This window comes from Columba livia, chromosome 7, assembly GCF_036013475.1.
Source record: "Columba livia isolate bColLiv1 breed racing homer chromosome 7, bColLiv1.pat.W.v2, whole genome shotgun sequence".
In the NCBI taxonomy this organism is placed as follows: Eukaryota; Metazoa; Chordata; class Aves; order Columbiformes; family Columbidae; genus Columba; species Columba livia.
Window position 1 is genome coordinate 14,785,491 of NC_088608.1, and position 17,375 is coordinate 14,802,865.

Consider the following 17,375-nt stretch of genomic DNA (forward strand, 5'->3'; position numbering starts at 1 on the left):
TCACATAAATGACTGAAAAATTCAGTAAAAGAACCAGTTCCTACAGATAGCATTTTCAAGGCAAAAAAGACACTGCAAAACTTATTGGTAGTGTTACCAGGAGCTGCTTTTAAAACGTGACTGGACTAGTAGTAGCCAGATAAGGATTAGGCCAGCTCTGAAGATCTGGATGCTTTTTTCCTGTCAGGTTCCTTTCTGTTCTTTTTGGTTTTAACATACAATATTGTATTCCAGTTAATAAAGTAGTATTTCAGAAAGACAGGTAGATTCTTGCATGGATTTCTCCTAGACATACCTTCAAGAGACCTGAGGGTCACTGCCATTGACAAGTATTTGCAGGGTTCCCACCAGAGCCGTCTGCCAACCCACAACATCATGCAGTTATAAACTAAAAGTAGCCTTTCGGGTGTTATTCTGTAAGGTTCTCTAAGGGAAACAGAGCAGGAGAGGTCATTGTTCTCCTCAGCTTGACAGGCAGTCAGTAAATCCTACAGGACTCTTCACCATGCAGAAAGCTACTAATGGTACCAAAATCGGGGTAATGTCTTGTATAATTGCAAGAAGTCCACCACCAGCCCACCAGCTCAGTTACCAGTTCTTTATATACATTCATCTGTAGAACAGAAATTACACTGACTTTGGAAAATACATTAGGATTTCCCCATACAAAAACCAACAAAGATATTCTTCCCTCTTGTCTCAGAATCAATGCAGAATACTTTAAGATTCCTGGTCAACAAAGCATATAAACACACCTAGATCAGAGCACCAATCTAGTTCCTTACAGGCAGTGAGTTGGCTAAGGGAATTGTGAGTTTTTCCAGTGAAGTCACGAGGCCGTCAGCTGGTGACAGGTGAGAGGATGAGCACCACTGCATGAAGTGTTGATTTTGTTTTGAGTTTGTTTTACCTAGTTTGTTGGAAAGGTAATGTATCTATTACATTTCTTATCATTAGCCTGTGTCTCTTCTGCCTCTGATAATGAAATTATGCGATGGACATGTTCCTCCCTCAAAACTTTAAATTTTCATAAGTTGAAAATATGCTCAGCAAAAGATCGTGGTATCCAGATTTGCATTCAGTAAAAACCTCATGCTCATGGCTACACAAAGTTCCAAAACCTGTAAGAAGGATTCATTAGGGACAGCTTCATTATCTAATTACTACACCAAATAATTGTACATCTTCAATAGTGAAGACAATTGATTTTTATTTTTTTTTTTTTGTTCCCGCCACCCAATATCTCCAGCACTGCCAAAACCTATGGCATACATTCAAACGCTTATTTATTTATGCATATGGCTTGCATATGTTAAGGCTAGAAGCATAAATTTTTAAGAGCTGACATGCTCTTCAGGGAAAAAAGTTGTTCCCCCTCTGAATTATTCTACTCACTCTGCAGCTATCCACTGCTATCCCTTGTTTATCTGCTCATTACTGTGACTGAAAATGAGTTTGTCAGGAGAAATATAATTTAAAGAATGAGAACATGAACATAAAGGACATTTCGATAAGTCAACAAATACACAAACTTTTTTTTAAACCCAGAGATAAAACTTTTTCTCCTAGCATTCATTTACAAAAGAACAATTTTCAAAGCTTTTTTAGGAAAAAATCAGAATAATTTTTACACAAATGCAAAAGCCCACAGTATGTGGGCTTTGCCTTCCATGTAAAGAAAAAAGTATCATCAGAATAATCACTTCTGAAGAGTCTCAGTATTTTATAATTTTAACCTGTTCTAACACTGAAGTGCAGGTCAAATAATTTGTTATTTGGAAGAATCCCTGAGTCTCATTACAAACTCTAACAAATCAAAACCTTTGCCAATCTCTGTTGATCATAGTGTGCAGGTGTGTCATGGGGAAGGGGTAACGAGATAGCAGATCACTCTCTGAACAAATTTTTCTCCCCAAACACCTTAGTTTTTATCATTTTGTGATATAATTTATCCTCTTCCCCTAACAAAGGGGCTCTAACAAACTGGGTCACAGAGAGCTGACAGTGGGTCTTATCAGCCACCTGCAGCCTAGGGCCTCCCTTTATGAAAGCGATTGTGGAGCAAAATGCATGCAAACACCTAGCGATGTAAGGACCAGCTCCTGTGAGCAGACAGCTCTTACTCATCACCTACGGTCTTCCAATTTCAGAACCAACAGCATCAGCAAGTGCTGAAACAAGACATAAGGAGAGAACTGCTTTCATACATTGCCAGGATAAACTAAGCCCTAAATTATGCTGAATTGCACCCAGAAGCAGATGGAAGTACATTTAATTTGTTCATTGCACCCAGACCCATTAAGCAGTCAAAGCCATCATCTTCCTCAGCTGAAGTGTGCAACTGGTCTTCAGACAGGCTCCAACAAAAGGATGGTGGACCTGACTGTGTCAGCCTGAGTTGAATTTAAGTGCATGAAGTCTGCCTGATGGGGGTTTTTTGGCTTTTTTTTGTCTGTTTTTTCTTTCTACATTTCTGCTGCCTATTTCATGCTTGATGAGAGAAAGCAACAGACTTTTTTTTTTTTGTTGCAAGGTAAGGAAAATCAATAAACAGACAAAAAGTTAAGAGCAAAATATGCCCTAAATGACACGTCCTTTTCCTCTGGCTTCATTATCCTGGTGCTCCCCATCAGCTCCCAGATCGTGCTGTGACTGAGATGTTGCTTGTCTCATAAATAGACTGTAAAATCCTTTAGGTTAGGACCTTCTTTTCAATCACTTAATAAAAACATCAGCTAGACCAGCAGCACTACATAAATACAATAAAATAATGATGAAAATGGATGATAGTAATGATTAAAAATTCATATTCCCTCTAGACAGGAGATCAGGAGATATTCACAGTTTGACTCAGAAGGGACGAGAAAAAGACGTAGCAATACAGCAAAGCCAAGCAGAGAGCCATGATTGGAGAAAAAACAACAACAACAAAAAGCAAAACAAAGACAAGTTCAAGGAATCCCTGGAGAACTCCAGCTTTTGAAGTCCCTTGCATGCACTCACAGCAAGGAGCCTGTGACAGCTGCTGCCACGTGTTTGATCCCCTCCTGGCTCCAGTTCTGTCATTTACCGAGCCCTCCTGTCATCCACCAGCACACAAGCAGAGTGTGTCTTACCCCAGGTCCCATCTTTGTTCCTCAGAAAGTCTGAGCCTGTTCGTACATCAGAGCTGTTTCAAATGTAAGTACGAAGAAACAGATACACTGTCAAATTGATATTCTGGGCTTTCCCCCTTGCTTTGCTGATGCTGTAAGAATTGGGCAAACATTTCCAGATAAAAAATGTTTTTAGTTAAGAAAATGAAGAAAAAAAATAACAACTTGAAGTGCAGATTCTGCAACTTGGACATAGTAAGTGAATTATTTTATTTTTACTAAGTTCCTCTGGTTTTAAAAAGAAAAATGTAGACATGTAAAATCATACTGTAAGACTCAGTAAATACCTTCATGCCCTGTGTGTATTGCTAGACTAAGTGGCTGCTAACATATATAAGTATATTTACACTCTAAGTCCTCTTGTATCTCACTGTTGGCTTCTACATCATGCAGGGATGTGGTCAGAGTTTTCTGACTTATTGTTGTTTTCACCTGTCCAGATGTGCGCCTCTCCCCTTCTACCTTTAAGGCTCAAACAGTGATTCCAGCAAAAAGTGGGAGAGATTGTTGGAGTGGTTTTTTTTTGTTGTTGTTTGGTTTGTTTTCCCCTCACAACAAGGAATTGTCCTGTAAGTCACAAATGCCTCCTAGGAGGCAGATGCAATTTCTCATATCTTGGAGACACACAAATGTGTATCCTCTTTACAATCCACGAAATTCTGAGCTACCAGCCACTAACACTGACACTTTCTTATAAATGTTTTATTGGTGAATAAACACTAATCATAATTGAGATTTTATTTTTATAATTTTCATATCAAACCTATTTCACATTTACCAGTCACACATACCAAGAAATTCTTAATTTAATAAACCAATTTCATTTCCAGTGCAATTAGAATACCAAACTTAGAGATGTAGGAGTTACAAATAAAAACCAAACAATCTAATTCCCTCTACAAGTTCCAAAAAATACCCTCTCTAAAACTGAGACATTTTCATTGCATAAAAAATGTTAGCAAAGCTCTAGTATTTTAAAACTTTGGTTTGTAGGTTGTTAAGAAATAGGCCTACATATATAAGCAGCTCCAGTAATATAAATCAAGTAAGTGTAACAAACCCAGGCAAAACAAATAATGTCTTGAAATGGTTTTCTGTGTATATCTAAGGGATCATCAAATTAATAAAAAACTGCAGAGTGTCTACAGGGTTTATATCCCCATAAAAAAAAATATGTTTCAGGGAGTATAATTTCTTTTGTTATGGCAAAAGCAGCAGTTATTAAACAATTGCAATTTTATTTTATGCTTTCAGGAGGAGTACTTATGTACAAAGCTTGTGTGCCGCAGAACTCTTGTTAGCTTTACTTAAGTATGCATGCATAATATATTGTTGCTAGAAGTGAAAGAGAACTGCTAAGCCAAAAAGGTGGGAAAGATCTGAAAAGAGGAGAAAAAGGAGGGACAAAAAGACTTAACGGTCTTTAAATATCGAAGTTATGTCAGTAGTCTGTATACATATATATATATAAAAAGATGTAATGTCCTTTGCTGTACTGAAGTTTTGTGCTGTTAAAGGCAGATTTAGAAAAATAAAATTTTCAGTAAAAAAATCCACCTCCTAGCAGAAACCAAATTCTGATATTCCACCCGATGCTGCTCTTATTTTACCAATGTGTCACAGACATCTTTTCCAGGAAACGTGCCAGAGTGCTTAAAGATCTTTTTGATTTGTTGGACCCTCTTTTTTCTTCCACACTTCCTTACTCACTTTGTTTTTCTCACAGGATTCCTATTTCTAGTTCCCAATCAGGGCACAGACTCGTGAAGGAAATGTTCATGACGCCATCCCCCCCAGCCACAACTTTGCTTACTTTTGTTTTTTCTTCTCACTTAGTTTTATCCTTTAATATATTTTCTTACAAACATATCAAACTCTCAAAGTTGTACACAGTGCTTCCCTAACATGCGTTTTGGCAATCAATCCATGGTGCGCTACAGCTACCTATCTACTGGTCCTCCTCTGCATGGCTTCTTCCAGTGCTCTTTTTCTCTGAATTGGAAAGAAAACAACAGTGGATGTGGTACTGGGGAAGCTCATGGAGGATTATAATCTTGAGAACAGCAGATTCTCCCCCAGAAAGAGAGGAACAGTTGATATCATTACTGGAATGGTAGCACCACAGTCATGAGCAGTCATTAACAGACACTTTAAAAAAGTGTTTTACCCAATCCCCTTGAGACTGGGCACTCGCTAGAGACCATCAGGCATAAGCAGAAGGTTGCTGAAAAACAGCAGGTTATAGGCTATTCTAGAATGGACTTCTATTTTCCCATTAAAATTGTTCTGCTTTGTATAAACAACGTGCCTAAGCTGACTGATTTTGTTGCTTCAAGAAGTTCATTTACCATCATCTTCCTTCATGAACTCCAAGGCAGAACAAGATCAGTTTTCCGTCCTAACTGGCTGTGGTTGGAAAAGTTTGGCCACTGAAGGATCTTTTAAATCTTTTCATTTTTTTTTTTTTTTTTTTGAGGGGGATGCTGAAGAGCAAGGAAAAATCAAGAAGAGTAGCAAAACACTAGAAAGACAGAAAAAGACTCACAGAAATTTCTTCTAAGGCTGGGAAAAAAAGCCTGTGGGATGAGCTCAATCTGCTTACCTGATCAGAAAAGAAGAGTGAGAGGTGACTTGATTGAAATACATAAGTATCTTTGCAGAGTAAAGGCACAGTGCATAAAGAACACTTTAATCTTTTGGTGAAAGGCATGACCAGGGCCTGGAAACTGAAATCAGAAAAGTAATAGTACAGTAACAGCGAGAAATTTGCTACATGCATGCTTGACAAAGAGATTGACTAAGAAATTCTTAAGGAAATTCTTCTTCACCTCTTCGAAGCCACCAGTTCATGCCTTTCCTTAACCAAATCTTACTTTATGCTGTGAGACTGTCTGTTACAAGAACTGGGTGGAATTTAATGTTCTGTTATACAAGAGCCCAGACACACATTTCAGCCCGTTCTAGCCTAGGCAAATCTGGGACTCATTTCAAATAGGAGTAAACTAAGCATTGGAAAATACAACTTCATCCTGCGTTATCAGTCCTGTAGACTGGGATAGCTGACATTGTGAAGATCAGTTCCACCGCTCAAGGCATTGGCATTGCAAAAACATGGCCAAAAACATAGTAATTTCAAGAGTGTATATCACTTTCTACTTCTTCAACCCCCAGGACATAATCAGCCAGGATGTCATTTATTGATTTTGGTTTTAACTATTAATGGTTATAATGTGTTGTAACTGGATTGCCCTCTCATGTTTTTAGACCTAAAACTACATTGAAAATTAGATGGCAAAATTTGGAAGCTAGAAAGATAAGGAACTACTGATTTCTGGGTGACTATCATTTGGCCACCTACGTGGTGGAGGGGAGCCACTGTTTACCAGCACACATTGAAAAAAAATTATAAAACACTCAATTCATGAAAAAAATCAGAATAACATGTCCAGCTGAAAATGGAGTGAGAACATGGCTAGAGAGAATGGAGACACAAATTGGAGCAATCTGTTATTTAGAAATAAGTTGAGAATTTTCAGGCTATTTCTTTTTTTTTTTTTTTCTTTTTCCCCCACACCATAACAGAGATGAAGAAGAATCTAAATTATTTAGACTGCCTCTGGGCTACGTATGGGGATCAGTATTTTAAAAATCTTGGGTTTGTGCTCTGGGATTCTGCTGAAAGGACAGAGTAAAACCCAGTTCTCTGACTGGTAGCTCATTAGCTGCAGTCCAGGATCTGGGCCATTACCTGTGGCCTGATGATTTATTAGGGAGCACTGTTGTTATGAAAATACCTGCTATGAAAACCTGCCATGGGTTTTCAATATGATGTGGCGCTACCTGCTGCACCCATATCCCTCCCTCTGGGTTCCATCTACCCAAAAACTTATATCAAGCTTTGTGGTAAAAAAAAAAAAAGCTGGGGCTGCTAGGGAAGTGACATGGAGGAGGGCAGCATTCCAGAGGGCCAAATTAATTTCCCTAGGGATCCTCTGCTTGTAAAATCCCATAAACAAAATGTCACTTTTCATTCGCTAAGCCCCTTTGATTGCTAACAGCAAACACATGCCTTACTTTAGCATAAAGCTCTGCACCATCAAATTAAATAAGGTTGGAGTGTTGGCTGTTTTGTTGTTTTTTTTTTTTTTTCTTTTCCTAACAATCTGTCTCACACATTCCTTGGCTGCCTTTAGAAGTCACTTGTAAAGTTTCACACTTGCATGCTGTGAACAGCAAAACTGGAAAGCTCGGTGTCTCCAAGGATCAATAAGCTCTGAGTCGTTTTGGTTCAAATGGGGTGAAGCGATTCCAGCAATTGACAACTGCCACCTCATGGTGACTGCAGGAAATGAAAAGGTAGGTCTCCAGATGATTCCTAATGGGTGAGTGGGAGCATCACGTGAAGGCCTGATAAAATTACACATTGCTTATAACTTGAAGATATCATGGATTCAATAAAAGAAATTCCAGGTGAAATACTGTGAGGTCACTACTGGTATAACACCAAAACTGGATCTTAATATACTATAATATTCCTTAGTGTCAGCACCTAGCTGTCCTCAAAAGTTTATACTAATGCCAGCTGAAATGGTATATCAAGTGGTCTGGTTGACAAAGTAGAAATCTATACTTAAAACCTGGCTTACATAGGAAAAAGCACAATTTAGGCACCCTGCCAGGGTGAGTTCCTAGAGCAGGCAACTGGTCAGGAAAAATAATTCTCAAAAAAATAAGGAAGTGTTAGTGTTCGAGGCACTGTTGGAAATGGGAATGTTCTTGGGGGAAAAAAGGTTTTGAAGAATTTTCTCAAAGTAAGGAGGTGTTTTTTTTAATGCCAATAATATTAGAATACTCAGAATGAAACGTTTATACTTTGGACAACATTAATCTCCATATGCTTCTGTGAATGTCATGGGAAACATATTCCTGAGACCTCCAGGTCCTAATTAGCTCAGAATGCTTTGCTCTGAGAAAGAGTGCAATGTCCTGGGCTCCACTGGACTCCTTGTGGGAAGGAAACCAGCCTGGAAACACAGCAGTTTGTTTTGGAGAAGAAATAAGACTTTTAAACAGTTCTAGGAATGATTGGTACCTGATCAGAGCTAAAATATACCTTCAAACTGGCATGGGAAACCCTGCACTTCTCTCCCAGTCCACTCTGTGTCCCCTTCCATTTCCCTTGAAGGGCAGCAAGTGGGTCAGTCTGCTCTGCACAGGTTCTACTCGAGCCACCACTGATTCCAGTTCAAACCAAGCACATGTTCACTCTGCTGCATTAACTACAATTAATTACAATTACCTACAACTGCCACAATTACCAGTACTGTCTGCCACACAAATCCATTCGTATCATAAAAGTCATTAGCTGATACAAATCTGCAGTGTCCAAAAAGGCACATGTATAGCTCACTTCACGTATTTTTAGTAGGATTTTTCCCCTTCTCAATTAAAAATAAAAAAGTGATAATAGAAGTTGAACAGAGGTAGATGTTGGTATTACTGTGTAGACACAAATCACATTGAGTGCTGATTCCAATATTTAGTCCTAATTACTCTCACCACCTTATCTAGAAATAATTAGTGAAAATCCTCCTGAGAACAGTAGCCCCGATTCTTCTCTTTCCTACAATACAATTATTCAGGCCTTACACCAGTGTAACTAAGCAAAGGATTACTATCATTGCCTACAGTGTTAAAACTCCTCTAGCCTGCTGAGTGAGCATAGTTTTTCAATGCAAGATATCAGGAACTGATTTCTTTGGGAATTACAGACCATAAAACCTGAAGATAAATACACACTTAGCAGTAATCTCAAGATTACAGGTTTGTACTGATAACAGAGGAGTAATAAAAAGAAGGAAACAGTTAGCTTAAACTTTAAGCATATGGAATGAGCATGTATATGGAGGGGGAACTCAATTATTCAGTGAAATGGCTTTTTTAAAACAGCAAGAGTTTCCTTTTCATGCCACGATACTTGTTTTCCCTGCTACTTGTTTCTTGGGTTCATTTTCAGCCCCCACCTGCCACTGGAGTGGCAGATAGACGCAGTCAGAAAAGCCTTCAGATCAGTCTGGCAAGCCAGGAAACCTGGTCCTATCCCTGCTGCAGCCGTCTGCCTCTGTAGACAACTGGTCTTCTCTAATGCTGAACAAAAGAAGCTGATTTTGCTGGCCTTATTCAGTTTTATCTTAGGAAAGTGCACTTACCAAGATAATTGACTCAGATACCTGAAACATTAGCAAAACATCCCAATCTGAAAGAGAGATCTGCCCAACCTGTGCCACTTCTGACTCTTGAGATACTTATCTTTGTAAATGACAACTATCTCTGGTGGCTTTTGTGGCCATTTGAAGTATTGCCTGGAACTGCAAAGTTAACCCTCTATCTAAAACATCAGCTGTCATCTTTTTTTTTCTCACTCCTAACTGGTCTTTGGGAATGATCACAGTCTCGGTTCTCAGATTACAATCAGATGTTTGGGTCTGGTGTGGAAAAGAGAGGGGACTGTGGTGGTGTCTTTCCAGCTATAAGCTTGGTGGCTAGGGCTGCTATGAAAAGAAGGGGAGTCCCAACTCCTAACTCATCCTTCACCTGCATGGGTTTGAACCCACACTGCCTGCACACGTGCTATAACTACCAGCCTAAAGAATATTTCAGCTGAGGGTTTTCTTGTTCATGCATTTCAAAGTAATGTTGATTTGCTTGGAACTGTGAAGATGTTAATGAGCAGAAAGAGAGTTTTTTGCATTAAGTTGAAGATAACACAATATCTCAGCACTTAATTCCACTTGATTGTTTTGGAAAGGTTGGCACCAGCAATTTACCAGTCTCAACAGTGAGCTCTGAAAACTGGGAAAACTATTCCTAGATTTCCATTATTGCTGTGTGATAACCTTGCTTCAGCCATACTCATGCACATTTGCATATAAACAGGCAAAATGTATTCTATAGCCTTCCATACTACACATCACAAATCACTAAGCTGCTTCTTTTTTCTGGGAAATCATTTATCTACTTGTCTCAGAGCATCATTCTTGAAGGCATATCAAGACCTTACTTCTCTCCCTTTTTTTCAGTAAGAAGCGTTTTGCAGACCCCAGTTGAGCCATTTTGCTGTCCCTGGATTCAGACCTCCAAAATGATTAACCTTTCTTAGGTAACCTTATGGCTAAACTCCATCTCAACTTTTATAACAGTTAGAATAAAAATTTGGTAAATGTAAAAATTGTGGGGTCCTCTGACATCTAGTTTGTCTCAGTCTTAGCAAAGGAATTGTAGCAGATCTGGTCAGGTCATGAGTGCAAGCCTGGCCTCTTTCCTTCCTAAATTTCCACTCCCCTCCAAAATGTTAAGCACAATTTCACACCACCCTCCAAGGATATGGAAGTAAGAGAGGTCCAATAACTTCTCTCAGCTAGAAGGTGAAAAACTAAATTAGGCAAAAAGGTACCTGGAATGGGCTCTTTTTGGCTGACCTTCTGCAAGTGGACAAATATCAGGGGATGAAACTCAGCTATCCTGTGGAAGATGGCAAACATAAGCACCCTGTCATTTCCAAAATATATACATTACACCAAGACATATTTTTGAAGTATGAGGCAACAAAAAACAGTTTGTTCAACATTGTCCATAAATCTATGTCTAAAACGCTTCACAGAAATAGAGCCAGCTGGGAGCTTTTTGAAGACATGTTACATTTTCACTGCTATTTGTAGAAATGGGTTATTCAAGCAGATTTCTGAATCCAAAATTTGTTATTTCCTTCCCCCACTCATTCATTATTCATACAATGTTTCTGACATTTCAAATTGAAGATGGGAAAACTCTTTGTCTCAACTTTGTTTTCAAATAGTAGAGTCAAATGATAATCATAAAAGGGTGTAAGCAGGATGCTCTAGAGACATTGAAACAAGCATTTTTTGTGTTTGTTTCAAACTAAACATTTTTAAAATCTTAAGTCATGACAGGAAAATTATTTGAGGACTTAAAGACTTCAACATAGGAAAACAATTTCCCCTCCTAGTTTCAGTGAATCAACTCTTAAGAATAAAGCAGCTATTTTATACTCCTCCTACACCCAAAGTAAATAAATAGAACCGGATTCAAATCTTTCCTAAACAGCCATTTTTTACTACATATCTAATGCAAAAAGTATATGGGAAGAAAATGTATTGACTCTAGTTATCAAGGCAAATGAAGGACAGCAAAAATGCCCTTTAATCAGGTCCTCTAAGTATCATCATACACCCAGTTTTCAACCAGACTACACTTGGAAACCACACGGACTCCAGAATCATTGTACCACTGACATTCTTCTTCCCGGTCTCATCACATTTTTGATGTTGATTCTCCCTCTGCCCCCACAACAAGGGTAGGAAAGGCACAACATATCCCAAACTTTTAAACCACAAAGTAAAAATTCAGGATCTCCTCCCAGCAGACACCAGAACATGAGATATATTGTCAAACTGGCAGGATTTTTCAGTCCTAAGAAGCTCTAGTTACATTCAAGAGAGAGAAATTTTTAACTGGCCTTTCTCCTGCCTGACTTTCATTTCTCAACAAGCTTCACCTGCACTTTGAGGACTAAACCAGAGCAATTAGCTTTTAGCCCTGTCTTTTATAGCTAATTGCCCTTAAGGCAACTGCAAGGAGTCCCAGGTGTCAGCTTTCTGTGGTGTTTATACAACTCCCAGAAGAGAGCAAGCAAAGACACTAAAATAGAAAGTTCTTCAGCAGACATATACTTAAAACGGAAGCTTAAAAAGCCAACAAGGCATGATGATCATTAATTTTCTATGTATATCACGTTAGCTCACTGAATCATACAAAGTGATAGAATTACAAGCAGAAAAAGCTTCTTAAATACCGAGATTAAAAAAAAAAACTCCTCCAATTTCTTCAACCACACAACGACCCCTAATTGACACTTGAAATCCTTTAGCCACCAATTAAATTGTATTTTTAAAACCCTTGAGAGTATTGCGGGGGTTTTTTGTTTTGTTTTTGTGGTGTTTTGTTTTGTTTTTTTCTCTCTTGACATTAATCTAAGATTTCTATGTGGCTTTTTTTGTCTGAAACAGAGGTCACCGCACCTTGCAGGAAACATTTTTCTGCTGACTGCAAGGGGAAAGTCTCTTTTCAAATCAGTATAGGTGAACTCATCTATTTATGCCAGGAGGAATTATGGCTACAGATCTGGTTCTCAATGGACATTTCAATCTGTTGGTTTCTTTTTTGGGTGCCTCCAGTGGTGTCCCAGTGCATGGTGGTGCTGGGGACTGTATATCTCCTTGAAGAAGAAATAGCTGCACACATTGAATCCACACTGCACTGCTGCCATCATTCAATAACCTCCAGCATACACAAGTACACATCCCTGTCAAGCTTCCACCAAGAAAAAAGCTTATATTTCCCAGTTTGAGGCACTTAAAAATTCTGTGAGGCTAGCAGATACTGACTAAACCAGCATTTGTTTTTAGAAGCTAAGTTGCTCTGAACAAGTTCAGTATTTCTGTGAGAGATGACTTGGAGAACCCTGTTACTGTAGACATAGTCAAAGGTGTCAGACTTGTAAACACCCCAAAATTTAGGGCTTCCCCCAGTTATCCCATCACCTGCCTTGGAGTTTTCCTCATTGATCCTGATTACCAGGGCAGACCTCTCTCATTCTGCTGTCAGAATGAGTTCACAATAGTTAAAGTTCAGATGGTATCTGACCTTCAGAGAGATCTCTTGGTAGAGGCAACAATGTTTGTCAATAGCTTCCCCAGATATATGCGGAGATGTCCACACAGCACTTCTGTGCAGGATATAAAACATCTGTTTCCATGGAGGAAAACTTAAGGAAGGGAAAAGCAACAAAAAAAAAGTTTCAGCATTTGTGGCACTGTTATGGGTAGGTGTTTGTGTGTGTTCAGTAACTCACAAATCTACTTGTTTCAGACTAATTAGCAATCTTTGAGTGGTCATGCTAAGCAGCTGGCAAACTGCAATGCACTGTTTTGCTTTGGCATCCATATATCACAGTGCACTGTTAATGCCTTTTTATTTGTATTTATTTTTTTGGTCCCTTGTTTTGTTTTATAAGTGTTCAGAGTATTGCACAGCATTATGGTACACTATCATTTTTCAAGCCATTAAATGTTAACTTCATTTTCTTGTGTGAATTATGCTTTGCTCTTTTAGTTTTGTAATGAAAAATAAGTACAGGTTATGCAAGCAATAACCCCTGTGTAAGCAGCAGCTATCTTTTTAAACGGTTTATTATGCCACAGTCTGGTACTCCATTAAATATAGATTACAGACTGTTGAATAAATGAATATCAACTAAGCAGTCTCATCCTTCTGTACATATCAATGCAAATAATGAATCGTGGCACCTCATGAAAATGTATAACCCAGAAGAGTGGGTCAAGACGTAATTACACATTTGTCTTATCTCATGCTTCTTGCTCTCAAAACAGTAAAATACATTTGTGATGGTTAGGGGACGTTGAGAAAGCTCTTGTGACCTGTTTTTCCTGAAAGGTGAAAAAGTATTCTTCCTCACAGTTTTATGCAAATGTGTTTCAATTTCAAGGTATATTTCTTATAACACCCTTTGAAAAAGGTGCTTTCATTTTCATAGGTAAGGGTCTAACAGAAAAACGTGGCTTCATATCCACAGACTGCCCATGTTACAAATAAAAGAGTAACCAAAGAGCTCAGTTTCAGAAATGTAGCTAATTATTATATTAAATTGGTCAACATATGATTTTGAGGTTTACCGTACTCCATTGTGTACAAAATCTTAGTATACCTGTTTCTGTACTTATAAGCATAGAAAATGTACCTCTTAGTCACAGACATCAAATCTGGATAGATGCATGACTGTGATACTCTTTAGAAACAGATAAGATTAGAACTGATATTGATTAGAGATAAACTAAAATTTGGAGACTGGTATTCAAATTATTTTTCTTAAGGCTTAAGTAGACTAACCTGTTGCATACAGAACAGATTAAGAACTTGAATGAATTAATCATTAGTTTATTAAAATAATACCACTAATGTGAGCTTTAGCTGCTCAAAAGGAATTATCTGCTGATCACAGCTTTAATAAATGGACTCAGAGAAGAGACCATATCAATGAAGTGAAAAAATAAGCCAAACAATTAACATGCTTAAATATCTCATGCCCATATTTTCCAAGACATGTTTTTAGCTGCTGACAACTGACACAGTTCCCCTGGTTTCACTGTTGAAATGCCAATTCACGTTGCATGCGGATAATAATTAGACCTACTTGCTAAATAAATTTCATATTAATGTTAAAGTAGTCATATTCTTCCAGGAATTTCTGTATCTGCCAGAAACCTGGGGAAAAGAAAAGTTCAGCTTTCTAGTATAAGAACTAGAAGAAACTTGATATCTTAGCTTGCAAGTCCTTTGTCAATATTTTGTTAAAGGAAAAGACACCAAATTTTCTTTTTGTTTAAAAAGACGTGTTCAGGCAAATAAGCTAGACAGTTACTGCATATGTGTTTCCTATCCTCATCCTCCCAGCCAGCTATGGCAGCTAAGACACAGAGAAGACAAGACCTTGGTCACAGCATGCCAACTCTGTCCTGTTTTATCATTCTATATCCTTACTGCGAAGGAGGACAAACTATCATTCAAAACACTGAGCACTCTGCTCATAGTCGTGCAAAATCAAGCAGCACAAATCAGCCACCATACCCCCCATATTTGGTGCCAGTTATGTTGTTTCCAGGTAGTTTTCTACTGACTACATGTAAATCTAAATTAGCACCATACACTGGCAAACATTAGTATTCCCATTTTATGGGTATAAAAAATTGGGTCAGAATTAAGATAGATTGTTTAGGCAAGATAATAGAGTAAATCTGTAGATCAGAATGAAAAAGTACCAGTCTAATGTTAACTCTTCAACTTCATAGCAAGCACTTGTGTATTGCACGTATAAGCAACCTATATATAGTTACATTTGCACATGTGAAAATTATACATAAAGAAGCGAAGAACCAATTCATATGCTTCAGAAATCTTACTTGAAACTCAATTTTCAATGATTGAAGGTGCTGTTTATATTAAGTGGTCACAGTTGCACTTTTTTGGACACTCAGTGTTGTGGTGTGTGCTACTGCAAGCAGGACATGTTCACTGGTAAAGAGATAACACTGGAATTCAAGGTGTGTGGGAGTATGGCAGGAAAGAGGTGGTGATTTCATTTGTGGCAGCTAATGCTGCCCTATTTCTATACAACTTCTCAGATCAGTGTTGCAAAATACACCCCAGTGCAAGGTACTGATAAAGCTAGGGTCTTCCTCCATGTAGATATATGGACAGTGAGACTGTATTTATATATTGTGATTCACTTTGTTATGTGTCCAGATATGATAATATAAAACATAAACCCAAGATGAGAAATCAAAGAACCTACCTAATACACTAGTCTTACTTGTTTTATTAGCTAAAATGCAAGGGTGATTCTGGGAGTATTTAAAAATCAAGAGTGCAATAATTATAAAATACGGTGAGCAGCAAGTCTTGTAATGGTAAAGAAGAAATGTGAAAAATAATGGCTAAATCAATAACATCTCAGTCCTTGAGTACATTTAGTGTGCCTTATGTGAAATATCAATAATTATTTATGGCATGCAAAGACATCTCTAGAGTTCAAAAGATATGCAGAAGAAAAGCTTCACATAATTAATTATATGCTTAGGTATACAGAGGTAGTTCAATTCCATTTTACACTAGGCTATTGAAAATGTCTCCAACAAGCTTCATAAAGTACTGTTGCTGCCTGCTTTCCAGATCTGCCTGTGTGGGGGGCAGTCACACCTGCCCCAGACCCAGCTGCCTCCCTAGCTGTTAGGTTCAGACTCACCTTCCCCACCCCAGCCTTACCCCTCATACTCTGTTCCATCCACAAGAACAATTTGCCTTATAATAGCTAAATCTTAAGATTTGGGTTAAGTTGGAAAGAGTATCAACAGTTTCTCAAGCTCGAAGTCTGCAACCAGTGTCCAGGTATAGATTTCAATTTTCCAAAACTCTGTCAGTTTGGCATCTGTTCATGACAATAAATATTTCTATTTCCCTAGGCTCATTGTCATGGTGTGGATCACATGTCTAAGACTGATCACCATTTGAGAAAATAGATACTATGAGACCTACCTGCTCCAAAACAGCCTCTTTATAAAAAGAATAAGTGGTGGTGGTTGTCACTACAACCTTGTCAGTCTGTCCCCAGTGTCTTTGGAAATCAATAGGAGGAAAGTTCCTGAATAATACTATAAATCTGAGGCAAAGGTATTTTGAGTTTGGCCAGAAATTTCCTAATGTCCCTTTGAAGACAAACCACTTCAGCACTTACAAATTGGACTGATCATAACATATGCAATATAACAAGTATTTCTCATCTAATTTTCAGTTCCATATTCAAGAATATATTTCAGATGCTCCATATTTGCATGACTGTAGTGCCCAAAGGCACAAATCATCCTTTAGGCTCTATTGTGCTGAGAGTTATTCAAACACCCAGAGGCCCTTTTCCACACAGCTTATGAGCCTAAAATACAACACTGTGCTCAGGCTGGAAAAATACAGTTACAGTTACATGCATAAAGGTTGATATATTAATACTTCATATTTTATATAAATGATAGAAAAATAAATGTAACTGTCAATAAACTTAATCTGCTATTCATCAAGCTCTCATTTGTTTCCTGATTTTATAGCAGAGGGGACACAAAGGGAGAGATTTGTATTAAAAAAAAAAAACAAAACAACTCATGTTAGCATGTTAGCCTTCTGCATCAGCTGAGGGAGTTCTCTGATGCAATATGCCAGCCAGTACATTACATGTCAACAAAATAAGGGTGTGTACAAAATATTAGACATACCCTGTTCAACCAAGACAATTAACCTGATCCTAATTTCTACCTCTGGAACATTCATAAAAAATTATTTCTGTGCATGCAGTTCCAATATAAAAACATAGCTTGTTCCATTTGCACTCTTTCACACATATGATGTCTGAATGCTTACAAAGTATTTGACAAACATATTCTTATGTTGCAAAAGTTGAAAAGACTTTTGTCTTTTAACAGAGATCTGTGATGCCAGAAGTTACACAACATGATCTGATAACCCAGGACTAACTAATCTGTGGTAGCTACCATTTGCATATACCTACTCTAGAAATAC

General features: G+C 38.0%; 1 long non-coding RNA gene across 1 annotated transcript in view; it reads right to left on the reverse strand.

Moving 5' to 3' along the window:
• Nucleotides 1-295: 295 nt before the first annotated feature.
• The window catches only part of LOC135580012 (uncharacterized), a 68,804-nt gene continuing 51,724 nt past the window's right edge, over nt 296-17,375 (reverse strand). Inside the window, exons 3-4 of the long non-coding RNA XR_010474011.1 lie at nt 10,609-10,676; nt 296-426 (exon numbers count right to left, since the gene is read on the reverse strand). This is a non-coding gene — a long non-coding RNA (uncharacterized LOC135580012). The remainder of the gene's footprint in view (nt 427-10,608; nt 10,677-17,375) is intronic.